The sequence below is a fragment of the Protopterus annectens genome, chromosome 1.part0, assembly GCF_019279795.1.
Source record: "Protopterus annectens isolate FY-2018-M chromosome 1.part0, PAN1.0, whole genome shotgun sequence".
Taxonomy (NCBI): domain Eukaryota; kingdom Metazoa; phylum Chordata; order Ceratodontiformes; family Protopteridae; genus Protopterus; species Protopterus annectens.
Window position 1 is genome coordinate 1510578193 of NC_056725.1, and position 19184 is coordinate 1510597376.

General features: G+C 36.8%; 1 protein-coding gene across 1 annotated transcript in view; it reads left to right on the top strand.

Annotated features, from left to right (window-relative positions):
- The window catches only part of LOC122801785 (galectin-2-like), a 122157-nt gene that overhangs the window by 47454 nt on the left and 55519 nt on the right, over positions 1–19184 (top strand). The gene's annotated exons all lie outside the window — the stretch shown is intronic.

Here is a 19184-nt window from a genome sequence, read left to right on the forward strand (position 1 = left end):
GAAGCTACTTGTGCCCATTCCTGTTCTGTTTGCCATTTTGTTGATACACCCTCATCAATTGACTCCTCGTGTCCCTCTGAAAACCCTTATTTGAATTTTCGGCTTCATTTCTCTCATTCAGATTATTACTGCCAATTGCGACCACATTCAAATTACTCACACTGTAATTTCTAACAGCAAGCCTTTTAGATTTTCTAAGGCCATTTTTTTCACCTTGTACTGTCTCCTTTTCAGTTCTGTCATAGCTGATGTCACTACTTGCGAAGTCACCGCCCCTTCTTTTTCTGATTGGTCTTTCTCCTCACCTGCCTCATAATCTACTTGATCCCTTAGAAATTTGTTGAAAATTAAGTATTGTGGTCTCAGTCAAATGAAATTCAGTATTTTGAGTTTTCAGTTATGTGAAGTAGACCTATATATATATATATATATATATATATATATATATATATATATATATTACACTTAAAAAACTTCTAAGGCATATGGACAAAAAACACAACACACAAACTGGTGGTTTTTAGCGCTTTCATTCCTTAAATATCCTGGAACTTCATCAGAAAACAAGAAATGTACAACAGTGCAGAGTTAAATAATGAACAAAGGGTAATAATAATGTAATAAAATAGAAACATAACACCCAACTTAGGTTACAGTAACCAAGCCTAAATCAAGAGATAGTATGACTAATGCATATTCAATAAGTCTGTTGCACAGAGGCAACCCACTGGTTTCAAAGTGAGGCTGTACAAACTACAAACTTCTATGTGGCACATCTCATTACTAAGGGTTTTGCATCCAGGAAGAAAGAGGTCATTGTCTCCCTCTACTCTTCCCTCATTAGGCCAGTCATCAAGTATAATGCCCCATTTGGCATGTACCTCACTAGACACCTGCAACAACTGGAGAGGCTGCAAAAATACCTCGCAAAGAGGATCCCAGGCCTTAAACACTTGTCCTATATGGACAGACTCAAAAAACTCCAACTATTTTCTTTCTCATATCATCTACTTAGAGGCGATCTCTGCTTGACTTACAAAGCCATGTCTGACCCAGCTCTGTTAGAAATAATACATCTAAAGAAATCCCAATCCCTCCACACCACATGCTCTAGAGACCTCAACCTCATTACCACAATCAACAGAACATGCTGGAGGGATAGCTTCATAACCCAGAGACTGACCATACTATGGAATAGACTTCCCATACATGTCAAGCAGGGCACCTCACTGGCCCTCTTCAAGATATATCTTGATGAGTGGAAGGGAAATAGAAAATTCACGCTGGGGAATCACTCCAGTGGTTCTACTCAACAGAGGTACTAGGAACTAAGGTTGGGTGGTACGGTGCCAGGGTAATCCTATGGGCTAGGCTTGTAACGGCTCCAGGGCCATTAGCCTAGTACACACCTATGAACATATGAACATGTTAGTTAAACAAAGAATATGTCTATGACATGTATGAATTCCAACAACTGTACAGAAAAATAAAAATAGAAAATGGAAACAGTCTTATCATCGCAAGACACACAAGTTCAAATTGTCATTAATTTCTGGTGCAGAGTCGCTCCCATTCGTAGTTGCCATTTCAGTTCTTTCAATTCTAATAAGGTGCCATAGTCTCAGAAAAATAACTCAACCTGCTCCAAGATAATAAAACTGAATTTAGAGAAATTAGTGAAAATTTCTTTCACTTTAAAGGTTAGAGATAGGACTCTGATAAGGATATGCAGTTAAGTAGAGTTAGGTGGTAGAAGCAGTAAGTAATTAAGTAGGATTGGGTTAGTGAGAATTAGGGCGCATGTCATTTACAGCAATTGGCAGTAAGTAAGCATGCTGCAAGCTACATGCTTGTTGCTTTCTGGGACAGTTTCTCGAACCTCATAAACTTGAACTGGAAATAGCAGGTACTGAAAATGTTTGGCTGAATAAAAGATGGGTTAGTGGAAAAAGAATGTATCAGATCACAGAGCAACATATATATGATGTAAAAAGCCAGCAGAACTACAGTGTCTTAAACAAATGTTTTTTAGTGTCAATGTCATTTAGTTTAGCCAACTGCTTATGTTAAAAAGGAGGGTTCTATTAAACCTTTTTTAAAAAAAGAAACCCTGAATGCACATTTTTAATGTAAGGAAATAGTGAACAAGAGTGTCTAGGAAGTGATATAATAAATAAAACACTTTATGAAGTAACACAAAGTTGTGTCTGCGCATGTTATGGATGTTCAGTGTGGTAGGTTGTGGGTACATCATATTTTACTGGAAGTGGGAGGCACCGTTTAGTGATGAAGGTGAATAAAGTAGAACCTCACACACACACACACACACACATGGACATGCACACGTGCGTGCACACAAACACACACACACACACACACGCTGGGATTCATAGACATCTATTGTAATATGCAAAGTCCCTTGCACAGCTTTGCATAGAATGTAAGGAGGTGCGACATCATACATACATAACTGCTAAACAGCCTTGTATTCACAAGTGAAGGTTTTCTGAGCTGCATGAAAGGTGGTAGTCCAAGGGTGCAGCCTATTTAAACTAATGCACAGCACATCCCAGGGATTCTTATGTAGTTACAGAGATTCATAAATGTCCACACTGTGTAGGATTCATGCAGAGTACTGCAAAAAATGTGCAGGCAGCAATATATTAATGTGCACCTATGCATTTTAATGGGGATAAGCTGCACAGGCTGAAGTGGAGCAGTATCAGCAGCAAGGTAAGTGGGGGGTATGTGTATAATATTGTCTGTGTGTGTGTGTGTGTGTGTGTGTGTGTGTGTGTGTGTGTGTGTGTGTGTGTGTGTGTGTGTGTGTGTGAGTGTGTGTGTGTGTGTGTGTGTGTGTGTGTGTGTGTGTGTGTGTGTGTGTGTGTGTGTATATATATATATATATATATATATATATATATATATATATATATACGCATGTATGAGTAGGTAGGAGAGAGGTGTCTGCTATCAGGAGTGGAGCTGAGTACAGCAGAGCCACAAATTATAACAGCTCTGCTTAGTGTCCTCTATCCATAGGTTCATAGGTTGGTACTAGGCTATCAGCCCTAGATCCTATACAAGCCTAGCCATAACAATTCCCTGGCTATTTTACCCAGAATATTTACTTCCCTGGTCCCCTGTCCAGCAGGGTGACTGATGTGATCCCCAGGGTGAATTTCCTATACCCCATCCAATCATCAAGTTTCCTTTTGAAGAAGGCCAAAGAGGCGCTCAGCTTGACATGTATGGGCAGTCTATTCCAGAGTATGGGGAGTCTCTGGGTCAGGAACCTATCCTTCTAGCATGTTTTGTTCATTATGATGACAAGGTTTAGATCTCTGGAGCTTGTGGCTCTGAGGGATTGGGATTTCTTTAAGTGTAGCATGTCCAACAGCTCTGGGTTTGACATGGCCTTGTATGTTAAGCAGAGGTCACCGTAGGCGATGTGTGACAGAGTATAGCTGGAGTTTTTTTTAGACAGTCAACATATGGCATCAGCTTTAGGCCTGTGATTCTTTTAGTGAGGTATTTCTGTGGCCTTTCCAGTTGTTGCAGATGTCTTGTGAGGTACATACCAAACGGGGCATTGTACTCTATAATGGGTCTAATGAGGGATGAGTACAGTGGGACAATGACCTCCTTTTTTCTGGATGAAAAGTCCTTAGTGATGAGGTGTGCCACATGGATGGATTTCCTGACTGTTGTGGCTATGTGGTCATCGAATGTGAGACCACGGTCCACCTTTGTCCCTATGTCCCTTATCACACTTTCAGTGTTTAGTGTACTGCCACTTATGTGGTAATTCATGGGTACATGTTTTTTTTTCCAAAGGGGATAACTATACATTTCTTGGTATTGAGTTTCAGCCCACGGCTCTGGCACCAAGCATCTGTTTCTGTAAGGCCCTTTTATAGAATATCCACATCATTTGGGGATTCAGTAATGGCTCCCAGTTTGCAGTCATCTGCAAACTTTGCTAGCCAGAGTCCCTTAGTGCTGACCTGTACTTCAGAGAAGTAGATGCCAAATAGAGTGGTCCCAGGACTGAACCCTGAGGTACTCTGCTTGTCACTTGTCTGGAGATGGATTTTGAGTCGGCTACTTTTACAGTGTGGGTTCTGGTAGTAAGCCAGTTGGCAACCCATCAAGTGACATAGGGATTAATGCCCAGCTTAGTAAGTTTATCTATGATTCCAGAGTGGGGGATGGTGTTAAAGGCCTTGGCGAGGTCCAGATAAGCTGTGTGGACCACCTTACCCTCATCCATGGCTCTGGAGACTGATTCGAAGAAGTCAATCAGGTTGAGGAGACAAGATCAGCCCTTTACGAAACCAAACTGGTGGGGTCCAGTGTTTGAAGGTTGCCAATGTCTTTGTTTATAAGTTCCATGATACTGCGTTCCATGGCTTTGCAGATCAGACTTGTCAGACTAATGGGACAATAGTTCCCAGGATCCAAGGTGGATCCACCCTTGTGGAGTGAGATAACTGTATCTGTGTACCACTCATTGGGCACAAAGCCTGAGGTGAGGCTATGATTAAACATGACACTTAGGTGAGGTGCCAGTTCATTTTGTAGTTCATGTAGTACACAGCCCGGGATGTCACCTGGTCCCATGGATGCTGTATTCTTAGCTTTGGAGTGTGTGCTTTTTACCTGTGTGGCCATGATTACCGGAATTTGGCAATCTTTTGGTATTGAGATGAGCCCTTTAGACTGTGAGAGGGGGGGTGAAGTTGGCACTGAATTGATCTGCCAGGATATTGGCAATATCCTTAGGATCAGTATATTTAATGTCATTCTGTTGTAGCTCAGAGCAGATCTGAGCATTGTCATTTAGATTCTTGACATAACTATAGAATGCCTTGTGGTTGTCCCTGGAATCGTTGGCAATTTTATCTTTGTAACTAGCTTTGGTGGATTTTATGAGGGCTCTCAACTTCTTACTGAGGCTGGTAAGGAAGTTTTTTTTGCATCCTGGGATTTTCCTCTTTTCTGCAACAGTTTCTTCCTTCTGTTGTATAGTTTGCTTATGGCAGGGGACCACCAGATTGGGTTCCTTTTTTGGAGGAGACCATCTTGGTTCTGTTTGGAATGGCATGATTCATGCATGAGTGGATGTGCTCATACAGTGCCTTAGTGTAGGATTCAGCAGTCGAACTTTCAGTTCCTGCCTGCATGGGTTTCATGAAGTTTGTCACTTCTGACTTGAGTAGCATGAATTTGGCTTTGGAGAAGTTTTTTATGGCGGTTTCCCTACTGGGGGGTGGGGGTGGGATGTGGACATCAAGGGTGATTAGCTTATGGTCAGACCTGACCAATGAGGGGGTGACCACTGGTGTAGTGCATTGATCTCCCATGTTAGTAATGACCAGGTCTAGGATATTTGAGTCCCTGATGGGATTATGGATTAGTTGGTCCAGGGCATTGGAATTTATGAATTCCAAGAACCATTGGGCAAAGGTGTTGGTACCTGAGCAGTTTTCCTAATTAATGACAGGGTAGTTGAAATCACCCAGTATTAGGGTGTTTGTATCTTAATATTTTCTAGTATGTTTAGAAAGGTGTAGTGAGAATCTTGGGGCATGGTGGGGGATCTGTAGCAAGCTACAATTTGGATTTCAGTCTTACCTAGTGTTAGTTGCACCTGTAGAATTTCAGATGCATTGTGTTGGGCAATAAGCCTGGAGGTGTGAATATCCTTGGTGAATATGGACACTCCTCTGCTTTTAGTGCTTCGGTCCTGGTTTGGTGGCTGAAAAGTGTGGTAAGAGTTGTAGTCTGGTATTGCAGGGGTGCTCTCTGGAGCCTTGAACCAGGTCTCAGTTACTGCACAGACATTGGTGTTCTCCATTTTTAGGAATGCCTCAAGAGAGTGCATTTTGAATTTTAGACTTCTAGCATTAAGTAGCATCACCTTCAGATTTTGCATGCTTATATCTGTTACAATGGTCATTTTGTCCTTTGAGCCTTGCCTAAAAAAAGCACTATAGGGATGGCAAGAACCTTACCTGAATCCCAGGGGCAACAGGTGCAGACCATCTCTGGCAAAGCATCATGGTTTGTCAATCATGGTCATCTCAGGCAGACAGATACTGAATCCCCTTTGAATAACAGCAGAAACTTAGCCAATTCTTTTTTTTCAAAACAGGTTTATTGTTTTAACATATAAGAGAAATATCATAACAATTTTATACAAGTAATTAAAAATAGGTATTATTATAATATTCAACAAAACAACTAAAGTATTTACAAAGACATCCACTACAATCAGATCAATTAATTAAACTAAAATACCATGCTATTGAAATTAATTTTTTTTAACAAATTTTGTAAATTATCCCATACAATAAAATAAGATGTTTTTCTATTTGTTCTAGTCCTAATTGTGTTTATTTCCATATGGCACACTATATTCATAACATTTTTAAATTCATTGAACGAAGGAGGTGTATCTGAAATCCAATTTCTAGTTATTATTTTCCTAGCCACTGCTAGAATAGACCATAACAAGGGAAGCTTAACCTTTTAACACTTTGAGGTACAGGTGTGTTGAATAATATAAGAGATTTAGAAATAATGAAATTATCTGTAAAAGAGCCTGCAAAAATTCATTAATTGACTTCCAGTATTCTTTCAATTTTATACAGTCATAAAACATATGAGCCCAGTCAGCATTAATTTCTACATTACATCTCTTACATAGATTATCTTTATTATTTATTTTATTCATCATCAAAGGTGTATAAAAAGATCTATGTAAAAATTTCCATGTATAAAGTCTCCAGACAATGGAAGACGTAGTTCTATAAGCAGATTCCAATATATATTGTTTATCTTGTTGATTTGGTGGGTCCCCATTAATAGAAGTGAAATAATTCCAGTATGAATCTACACTGTAAAAAGTTTCTTGTCTGATAACTTTATATATGTATGAAAGTTTACCTTTATCAGAAACTTTATGTCGTAAATTTAATATCAAGTAATCAATCAGTGTTGGAATAGATTCTTTAACAGTTATAGACATTAAATCTATTTTATTAATGAGATGTTGTCTAAAGGTCTGAACCTCTAACCAGCAAGTTTCTCTTAGATCAAATTCTTGTTTTAAGAAATCTAGATTTTTAACTTTATTATCAGATATCAACTGATACCAGTACTTTAGATCATTATCTATAGCTAAATGAGTTCCTTCAGATGTAGATGACAAAAGCATACCCTGAGTATACATTATAGGAAATACAATAAAATTCCATTCCCTATACTTAGGGTGCATGAATATAAAGTTACGATAACTAATAATAATATTTAATGGGTAACAAACCATATGTTTAGGTGTAATAGGTGAAGCACAAAATTCCTTTAGTAACCATAACGTGGAGTTATTTACAATCATATTTTTATGTGTTAAGGAGATTTTCATGAAGTGTATACTAATTAGCTCCCAATAATCTTTCCATTTTGTGACATATGACTGATCTATTAATAAAGTAATAACTTTTACAATAGAAGAGATAGTATATAAATTAAAGTCTGGAAAAGAAATATCCCCTTGAGACCAGCTATTAGTATGTTTCTTTAATGCAATCCTAGGTCTATTAGGTGCCCATAAGAAATTTAACATTAGTGTGTTCAGTTTCTTGATAATTATTTTGTAGGTGGAAGTATTATTGATTGTATTAAGTATAAAATTTTGGGGAATATTATCATTTTAATAATTGTAAGTCTCTCCTCCATAGTAAAAAACATATTATTCCAGGTATTAAAAGATTTTGTATATTAAGAAAACAGGTATTATAATTATTATATATAATAGATTTAATATCTTTGGATAGTATTATACCTAAATAAGTTATCTGACCTGAATTGGGTACATATTTAGTAAAATCACTAATGAGTATATTTAACGTGTATATATAGGTAGTATTTTAGTTTTTTCTTCATTGAATATTAAACCAGAAATACTTTTAAAATTCATCATGTTATCAAATAGAGACTGTATAGAAGAATTAGATCCTGCTGATGTAATTAGAACATCATCTGCAAAAGTTGAATTTTGGATGTTGTATTTTCATCTATTTCAAAACCCTCTATGTCAGTACTGTTTCTGATCAAATTAGCCCAAGGCTCCATTACTAAAGTGAATAATAGTGGAGAAAGTGGACATCCTTGTTTTGTACCTTTAAGAATGGGTATTTTTGTGAAACATATGTTCCTACCTTAATATAAGCCAACGTTCCTTTGTATAAATGTTCAATTAGATTTACAAATGCATCCGAGAAGTTTGTGCACTTCATTAAGGTAAACAGATAGTCCCAACTTACTGAATCAAATGCTGAACTTATATCAAGACTAATAAGTGTTAAATCTTTCTTTTTCCTATTTGCAAAATCTATTAATGTTAAAGTTCTTCTTATATTATCAAAAGTATTTCTATTTACAATGAAGCCTGTCTGATCTATATCTATAATGCCGGGAATGATTGTCTTCAATCTATCAGCAAAGATATTCATAAACATTTTATAATCAACATTAAGTAATGAGATGGGCCGATATGAAGCACATCTAGTTGGATCTTTATTAGGTTTTAAAAATTGGCGAAATAAATGTATATTGCCAAGATGGGGGGGTTATTAACTCAGTTTGGGCCAAAATAAAAACCTTATGTATTAATGAATATGTATTTTTAGAAAGGATTTTATATATCTCTGGTATAATACCATCATTACCCGGTGCTTTGTTTGATTTAAGCTTATTTATTTGTGTAATAACTTCTGTATATGAAATACCCTTGTCCAATAGTTTAATCTGTTGTTTATTAAGCTTTTTATTCATATTTGTGGTTATAAACTCCTTTATTTTATCTTTAGGTTCCATGTTAATATTATTATGGTTAATTTTGTGAAAGTGATTTCTAAATTCATCTAGTATTTCTGGTATACTAGAAACATTCTTCTTTTCCTTAGAGAAAAGATTTCTTTGATATGGTTTTGTTTATTCAACCTTTTGTTTTATTTTTAAGTCTATGTAAGTATTTGGGGCTTATTGAATAAGACAAAACTTGTATTCTCTAAAGTTATTTTAACTTTATGAGTTAAAATTTCTTTGTATTTCTCATTTAGTTTGTTTATTTCTTCAATAACTTTCTTGTCCATAATATTTTCTTTATTATTATGTTTATAAGAGTCTAATTTACTTTGAATATCTAACAATTCCTTATCCCAAGATTTCCTTTTATTATTATACCATCTGATACTTTGTCCATATAGATATGATTTTAAGGCATCCCAAACATAAACAATGGAGACTTCAGGAGTGTTATTTATGTCTAAAAATGTTTTACTTCTGAAAGTATATATTCTTTATAGTCTTTTAGTTGAGTTAAGTATGCTGGTATCCTTTTGATCTGAACATTATGAGTATTTTTTATCATGAATTCAAAAACAATTGAATTATGACCAGATATAGGACATGAAATGATTTTGGAATTAATTAAATCTGTTACCATCTGGTTAGAAATAAAGACCCTATCTATTTTTGAATAAGTTTTGTATCTGTTAGAAAAAAAGGTGTATGGTAATGATTTGGAATCTATCTGATTATTAATATCATTCAAATGATAAGAATTAGCAAAATCCTTTAAATGTTTTGCATTAGATGTAATTCTTCTCTTTCCTATAGTGGTAGTATCACTTTCATGTAGTATACAATTAAAGTCACCAGCTAAAATAATATCTCCTATAGAGAATGATATGATCTTATCAAGATGATGTTTCACTGTATTAATACCAATTCCAGGTATCCAATATACATTAATTAAAGTGTAAGTCTTCCCATTAATTTGTATTGTAACCATACAAAATATTCCTTTGTCATCCTGATAAGACTTAATGTTTTTAGGAATGGGCATACTTTTATTCCATAAGATAGCCACTCCTCTTTTTTTCTGAGTGTGCTCTGAACTAACCAATACTGTATGTTTGTTTGTGGCTAGTTTATCAATATCTTTTTTCAAGAGATGGGTTTCTTGTAGGAAGACTAAGTTGGCCTTATGTAAATTAATGTATCATATTAGGCTTGCCCTTTTACATGGATTATTCAATCCATTAATGTTTAAAGAAATTCCTTTTAAAGATGTCATTTGGCATTTTTAAAACTTAAGAATCTTATGATCAAAATAACAAATAACAAGATAAGTAATGTTACATCTCCTCCTTTAGGTGTACCTTTAAATATAGCTGTATTTATTGAATCTCTTATGGGATTTCGTATAGGATTCAATTTTGTTTGTAGTGACAATGAATGTACAAAATATATTGTGGATGTCAAAACTATATACAAATAACAATGAACAAGTGAAAATAATGTAAGGATTAAACCTTGCATCCAGCCTGGAGCTGTAAACTCCAACTTAGAGTAGTATTTACTACTCAAGTTAACCCACTACCCTAAGCAGCAGTACGTCAGCTACCACCTTATCAATTTAATACTAAGTTATATTTAACTGAAGTTAACAGTTTTCAATTCAATTATCTAGCAAGACAAGACTACACATTTGGTAAAACAGTATCATATAAACTAAAATAAACCTTTTTTTTTTTTTTTTAAACTGTTCATACTACTATATACATCCATGTAATATAAAACACTTGTATTCAAATAGCATTCAAATAATCTTGATGTTAGAAATCAAGAGGAGAGAAAAATAAGTTCTAACATTCATTTAAATCAAAAACTCTGGCTAATATGATTCAGACATTACATATATTAGGATGCATCTATTTTCTGTCATGTAAATACAGTTAACAGCTTCCAAAAAAAAACTTGAATTGCTTGTATATGAGCATTTACTCAAACTCATTATTGCCAATAGAATAAAATATTGTATTCATAGAAATTGTTATAAATCATACTTCATAGTTAAGCAGATTCTCAGAAACATTTATATACATATCTACATACACACACATACACACACACACACACACACACACATATATATATATATATATATATATATATACATACATACACACATACACACACATATACACATATACATATATATATATATATATATACACACATGTACACACACACACACATACACACACACACACACACACACATACACACGCACATACACACACACACAAACACACACACATACACACAAACACACACACACACAAACACACACATACATACACACACACACACGCATACATATATATATATATATATATCTGATCTCACTGAGTTGTATCTTTACTGAGCACCATCTTACATTGCTGTCCCTTCAATAAATCTGTCTGCTTTATACAAAATAATGCACAGCAAACACATTTTAGTAACCAGATTTTACAAACATGCTATACTACTGCTTTAAAATATATCACATGACAATTTCTTCCAGTATAGAGTTATAAAATTATTTATGCTTGTCAATCAGATGAATTAAATGAGTTATAGTAATGTATATGTTTGGGACATAGGTTTTTAACACATATTATTAATCTGCTATTCCTGTATCTGTGATGTGTCAGTGTGATATCTAGGTCAAAGGTAAGACCAGCTGCTTTCAGCTTCTCTGTGAGAATTCTGAGAATTGAAGCTTTTGAAGTAGCTCATGGACACTGTGCATGAGACAGCCCACATCCCAGATTGTCTCTCTTAACATTTTGGCGGGAAACTTATTAAAAACTAGTGACAAACATTCATTTAGCAGTGTAAATGCATTTAAACATGACAAAACCTTCACAATGCATTCTACAGGTTATTACAGACTCTATGTAAGTGAAATCAAGCCCAAAATTATTAATAAGTAACAAAACTCAACAATTTTTGTCCCAACTCAACTCCTATGCGAATCTTGTTATTTACTATGTCTATATGATCAAAAGTATTTCTATATATTAATAAAGAAAAGAAAAAGAGAGTAGAAAGTAAAAGGGTGTAAGGCAGAAATAAAAAAATGTAAGAGAAAGCTATAAGAAGTATATACAATAGAATATTATTTACTGTTTATATTAATAGAGTTAAAAATAAAACATATTATTTACTATTATTTAGTTCTAATTATTATTAGTTAAAACATGACAGATTATTTACAAACAAGCATAAGCAGTGTAATCAAGAAAGTATAATTAGGTAGTGTCATTCCTGTATTTGTGATGTGTCAGTGTGATATCTAGGTCAAAGGTGAGACTAGCTGCTTTCAGCTTCTCTGTGAGAATTCTGAGAGTTGAAGCTTTTGAAGTAGCTCATGGACACTGTGCATTAGACAGCCCACATCCCAGATTGTCTCTCTTAACATTTTGGCGGAAACTTATTAAAACTAGTGACAAACATTCATTTAGCAGTGTAAATGCATCTAAACATGACAAAACCTTCACAATGCATTCTACAGGTTATTACAGACTCTACGTAAGTGAAATCAAGCCCAAAATTATTAATAAGTAACAAAACTCAACATTTTTGTCCCAACTCAACTCCTATGCAAATCTTATTATTTACTGTGTCTATATGATCAAAAGCATTTCTATATATTAATAAAGAAAAGAGAGTAAAAAGTAAAAGGGTGTAAGGCAGAAATAAAAAAAAATGTAAGAGAAAGCTATAAGAAGTATATACCATAGAATGTTACTTACTGTTTATATTAATAGAGTTAAAAATAAAACATATTATTTACTATTATTTAGTTCTAATTATTATTAGTTAAAGCATGACAGATTATTTACAAACAAGCATAAGCAGTGTAATCAAGAAAGTATAATTAGGAATAGCATTTGAAGAACATATAAACTTTTAAAGGAAAAAAAAATGTATCAAATTACTGACCTTATTTTTCCTCTTCAGAAAGAGAAACAAGTTAAATCACAGCTTGCCATTAAATCTCCAGATATTTTGACTAGTTATGAAACAAAACATTTCTTTACACACAGAGAATAACTTTGATTAAATCTTTTTCAAAATATTTGTTGCTTCTTGGAAATGCAGGAACTATATTTAAAAAGATTAATAATAAAATAAAATGATGAGAGAGAAAAAAACATAGTACAAATCATTTGTTTTTAGTCTCTTCTTCTTCTCTGAAGTCTTCCACGAAGTTTCAGTTGCCAGTCTCTTTAACGAAGGACTAGCCCATTCCATTTCTTCTATTTTTTCCAAAATCTTATTTTTTGATAAACAGTAAAGCAGAGTCTAAGTCATCGAAAATTTTAGGACCATCAGGAAGGAAGATTTTAAGCTTGGCAGGAAACAGAAGGTATGTTTTAAACTGTGCTTTTTTAAGATCCCTTATTAGTGGCAGAAAAACTTTTCTTTTAGCTAATACCATGGAAGAATAGTCATTGTCAAAATGCACAGTTGTTTCATTAATCTTAACAGGAGCTTTAGCCCAAGCAGATTTAAGAACCATCTCTTTATCAAAAGATGATAGAAATCTAACTATAACTGATCTAGGATAGTTTTTGTTAGAGTTAGTATTATCTATAGATCTATGTGCTCTTTCGATACCAAAAGAGAATGCTTCTGGTAAATCTAAAGTTTTAGGGAGCCATGTTGTTAAAAAAGAAGTAATATTGTTACCTTCAATATTTTCTGGCAGTCCAAAAATCCTAATGTTATTGTGCCTAGATCTATTTTCCAGGTCATCCAGCTTTGTTTGTAAATGTGTATTTTGTTTCAGCAGAAACTCAATGTTGATTTCCTCTTCTTGTATTCTATTTTCCATGTCATTCACAACTTCTTCTATGCCTGTCATCTGGATCTTCTGTTGTTGCAGGTCCATATGTAACAAGTCTATTTGTTTTGTAGTTTTTTCTATGAAAAATGTCTATTTTAGTATCCATTTTATCCATCTTAGCAGTAAGTTGCTAGACTATAATTATCAGAGACTGAAGTTCTTTCTTGATGCTGGAGTCTTGAGAATTTGTCTTACTGGAACTCATTTCAGACTGATAAACTGACAGGAAAATTTCCAAAGTAATTTCTGACAGGAATATTATTAAGATTTCCTTTCTTTTTTAGATATAGTTCAAGAACTATATAAAACAAACATATTTAGAAAGAAAATTACTTCAAAAATTAATTTTTTAAGTAAGTAATTCCTGTCAATGTAATGAAATTGGTGGAGCTGAAGAAATCTGCTGCTATCCTGTGTTCATCCTTGGCCACGCCCCCCAAACTTAGCCAATTCTTGAAGTCAGTCATTTTCTCCTTATATTGTGGTTTAATTCTGGGTGAAGGCAGGATGCAGCTCAGGGCTAGGCTCACACCTGCCTGGGCCACTAGATCCAAGAGCTCTTCCATGTCTCTTTTCATGTCATCCAGGGAGGTATGTCTCAAGTCATTCACTCCAACATGGACAATGACAGAGTCATATTTGTACTTGTTGTGGAGTGACTTGAGTGCGTGGCTTATGTGGCGGTTCCTGGCACCCAACAGGCAGCTGACAGTAATTTTCTCCTTGTTCAGCCTGGTGAGTAGGACATCAGTGTGCCGGACTATAGAGTCACCTATTACTAAAGTGCTGGGTACATTGTCTTACCATAGGGGCTTTTGTTGGGTGGCACATTGGTGTTGTGAGCTATGTGACACTTTGGTTGTGATTGGTGTTTCTTTGCATTTCAGCTTTGGCAGTTCTTGTTGCTTGGGCAGTTTAATGTTAAGGGCTTCCACATAAGTGGGTTTAGTGTTACTATGTGTGGATGTTGGTGGTGTGAGTTTTGAAGAGCTATCTGTTGCTTGAGGTGTAGTGCAGGTGTTAACCTTCTCCTCTTGGCTGTCTAGCACAATCTTGGCTGGAGAGAGCTTTGTTTCCAGTTTCGCTATGTAAGTGCATGTCTCGCAGTTTGTAGTGTTGGGTGGTAGGATGATAGGGTTGTCTGTGTACATGAGGCAATTGCTCATTGCCCCAGTATGCCCAGATTCACCAGGTGGACAGGAGAAATCACCGGAAGCTGACCCTTGGACATACCTGGTTTGGTGTCTCTTTTGTAAAGTACAAGAGCTGTTTTCCCTTACCTTGGCAAGATACTTTGCAATTATAGTTTAGTGCCTATGATTAATTCCTCCTTATTAGCAAGGAGAATTTAGTGTTTGTATCAGTTTAAGGCTTCCTAGTGCTTTCCGGCAGGTTTTAGAGCAAGTGCTAGTCACAGGGATTCAGAACTGCTGCGTTAAGTGCAGTATGCTGGTTGTACCTAAGTGCACGTGTCTATCATTTCAGCTGCTTGGCTATTCATAGATATGATAATATTATTTAAATGCAATCATGCAAGCTGTGCTTATGTATGAATTACATTATTCCAGAGGAGTGCCTTATAGGCCTCTCTGTGCAGAACAACTTGTGTTTCTCTGATGCCAACTATGAATCTCAACCACATGCTCGTGCATGGGTGTGAGCACACACATGCACATACACACACACACACACACACACACACACACACACACACAATTTTGACATGCATAAGGCTTGAAAAATGTTAGAAGGCTCGAAAAAATATTTATGTTTTAGTCACAGTGGTAGGTTTTCCGGTTCATTTTTCAGCTGAAGTGCCTTTTCTGCAGAATCTGCATGTTCTGCCAGTGCTCATGTAGATTTTATCTGGGTACTCCAGTTCCCTCCCACCTCAGAAAGACATGCAGTAGGTGAATTGGCAATTCTACGTTGTTTCTAGCTGTATATATGTGTGCGTGTGTGTGTGTGTGTGTGTGTGTGTGTGTGTGTGTGTGTGTGTGTGTGTGTGTGTGTGTGTGTGTGTGTGTGTGCAAAAGACAATCTACTTCTGAAATTCCATGGATGATGCCAGCTATTCATGGAGTCACTACAGAAATTGGCTGCAACTCATAAGCAGGGATAGATGCAAAGCTACTACTGATGTGAATGCAGTGCATTTTATTTATTCATCTGTTTGAAATATATACACTGGAAAGAAAAAAAAGCAGTATATATGATGTGAACATTTGGTATCTCACATGTTTCAAGTGATAGTATAACATCTTTCTAAAAAAGCAACATATAAGAGCAAGTCAGCACACCCAGGAACTCTGCTTTCAAGCAAAATGTTGTAAACACATAGGATCATCACCAGAGGAAAACAAAGGTTCACGAGTTCATGAGTCATACCAAATCTGTTTTAATGAAGGAAAGACAAATGTTATGTCTGTTAACTATAATCAGCAATTACTTATGCTGAAAAAGGCAGAGGTATGAGAAAACCATTTCAATCAAGTGATACTTATCTGCCATGTAATTCTAGACTTTTGTTTATTTTCTGCTCTGAACACAATATGCAAGAGTAAATTTAACAATGCTTTAAAATAAACCAGAACAGGATTATTTCCCCCACAATTTCTCAAGGAAAAAGTTTATTAAATGATTACAATAATTTTGCAATGTGGTATTAAGTACATTGCACAATGCTTCTCACCTAGAATGATGCCACAGTACAAAGACAAAATGATCGATTTTAACAATTGGCTAAAATTTAGGTGTCATTCAAAGGGGATCCAGTGTCTGTCAGCCTGGGATGACATGCTCGACAAGCCACGTTGCTTCGCTAGGGACGGCTTGCACCTGTCACCACTGGGCTTTCGGATATTGGCAAAGGCTCTTGCCACCCCCATAGTGCCTTTTTTAGGCAAGGCTCAAAAGTCAAACCCACTCCCATAGACAGCACAAGGAACAAGAAACTAAGGGTAATGCTGCTTAACACCAGAAGTCTTAACCTCAAGATGCACGCACTCAAAGCTCTCCTCAGTATGGAGAACATCGATATCTGTGCAGTGACAGAAACCTGGTTCAAGGCTCTAGAGAGCACCCCAGCACTACCAGGCTATACCTCATATCATGCTTTTCGGCCCCAAAACCCAGACCGAACTACAAAAGGAGGGGGAGTTTCCATATTTATCAAAGATATCCACACCTCCAGGTTAGTGGCATTGCACAAAGTATCGGAGACCATCCATGTGCAACTAACAGTGGGCAAGACTGCTTTTCAGTTTATAGCATCCTACAGACCACCCTCTCAAAGTCAGGAATCCCACTCGACTTTCCTGAAAACATTGGAGAACATGAAGATCTCTCCGAACACCATTATATTGGGTGACTTCAACTACCCAAACATTGACTGGGAGCACTACTCAAGCCCCAGCACCTTAGCCCAAAGGTTCCTGGAAATTATAAACTCAAATGCTATGGAACAACTAGTCACCACTCCCACAAGAGGAGACAACATACTAGACCTGATCATTACCAACATGGGGACTCTATGCTCCACACCAGAAGTATATCCCTCATTGGTAAGATCAGACCATAAATTAATTTCACTGGATGTCCACATCCCGACCCCACCCTCAGCCCAGAAAACTACAGTGAAAAACTTCTCAAAAGCAAACTTCTCACTTCTCAAAACTGAAGTGGAATCCTTCAAGGCCCCAGGGCCAGTGGAAACTATGGCCCAAACTGCAGAATCCTATATAAATGCATTCTATGGACATCTCCAGGAATGCATGGATCATGCTATCCCAAACAAAACCAAGACCCAATCATCCAAAGGCAGGCGTCCAGTCTGGTGGACCCCTGCCATAAATAAACTGTACAACAGAAGGAGGAAGCTACTACATGATAGAGCAAAATCCCTAATAGGGAAGGCATCTCTGATCAGTACTAGCAAAAAATTATGATCCCTCATGAAATCCTTCAAGGCCAGCTTCGAGAGAAAAATTGCACAGGACACCAAAGACAATCATAAGGCTTTTTTCAGTTATGTTAGAAACCTGGGATGCAACTCCCAGACTTGTTCTGAGTTGATTCTAAACGACAAAAATACACTGAACCCACAGACATCACCAATATCCTGGCAGACAGGTTCAGTGCAAACTCCCCAAAAGAGCAAGTATCTATCCCGCAGAGGGCTGCCTCCCAAACATCTCTGATGCTCAGGTGAAGGCTGCCCTCTCCAAAGCAAAAAACACTGCTTCCATGGGACCAGATGGCGTCCCAGGTTGCATCCTACATGAACTCCAAGAGGAACTAATCCCTCAAATAAAACAGCTATACAATCTCAGCCTCACTACAGGATATGTGCCCACAGAATGGCGTACAGCAACAGTGGTCCCACTCCACAAAGGTGGAGCCTCTACGGACCCTGGAAACTATCGCCCCATAAGCCTGACTAGCTTAGTCTGCAAGGCTATGGAGAGGATCATCATGGAGCTCATAAACAAAGACATTGGGGACCTACAGACACTAGATCCTACCCAGTTCGGCTTTGTCAAGGGCAGATCCTGCCTTTTCAACCTGGTTGACTTCTTCGAAACAGTCACCAAAGCCATAGATGAAGGGAAGGTAGTCCACATAGCCTATCTGGACCTTGCAAAAGCATTTGACACAATACCCCACTTGGGCATCATAGATAAGCTATCCAGCTTAAATATAAACCCCTATGTCACAAGATGGGTCGCAAACTGGCTCAAAGACAGAACCCACAGAGTGAGAGTTGCTGGAGCCATGTCAGACTCAAAACCGGTCACAAGTGGCATCCCACAGGGTTCTGTCCTGGGACCACTCTTGTTCGGTATATACTTTTCCGAGGTACAGGCAAACGTGGGAGGACTATGGCTCACCAAGTTTGCAGACGACTGCAAACTGGGCACCATAATCGACTCTCCAGCTGACACAAACATCCTTCAAAAAGGTCTCACAGAGACAGATAACTGGTGCCAGAGCCATGGTTTAAAGCTAAATGCCAAAAAATGTATAGTCATACCCTTTGGCAAAAACAATGTGCCCACAAATTACCACATAGGCAGAAACCCATTAAGTACAGAGAAAGTTATTAGGGACCTGGGGACCCAAGTTGATAGCAATCTCTCCTTTGAAAACCACATTGCCAAAGTGGTTAGAAAGACCTTCTACATAGCCCACCTCATCACGAAGGGTTTCACATCTAGATCAAGAGAGGTAATCGTACCCCTTTATTCATCCCTCATCAGGCCCATCATAGAATACAATGCCCCTTTGGGATGTATCTTACCCGACACCTGCAGCAATTAGAGACCCCAAAAGTATCTCACCAAGAGGATCAAGGGTCTCAAACAGATGCCATATGCTGCTCGGTTATTAAAACTCCAGCTCTACTCAGTTGCATACCGCCTACTTCGAGGCG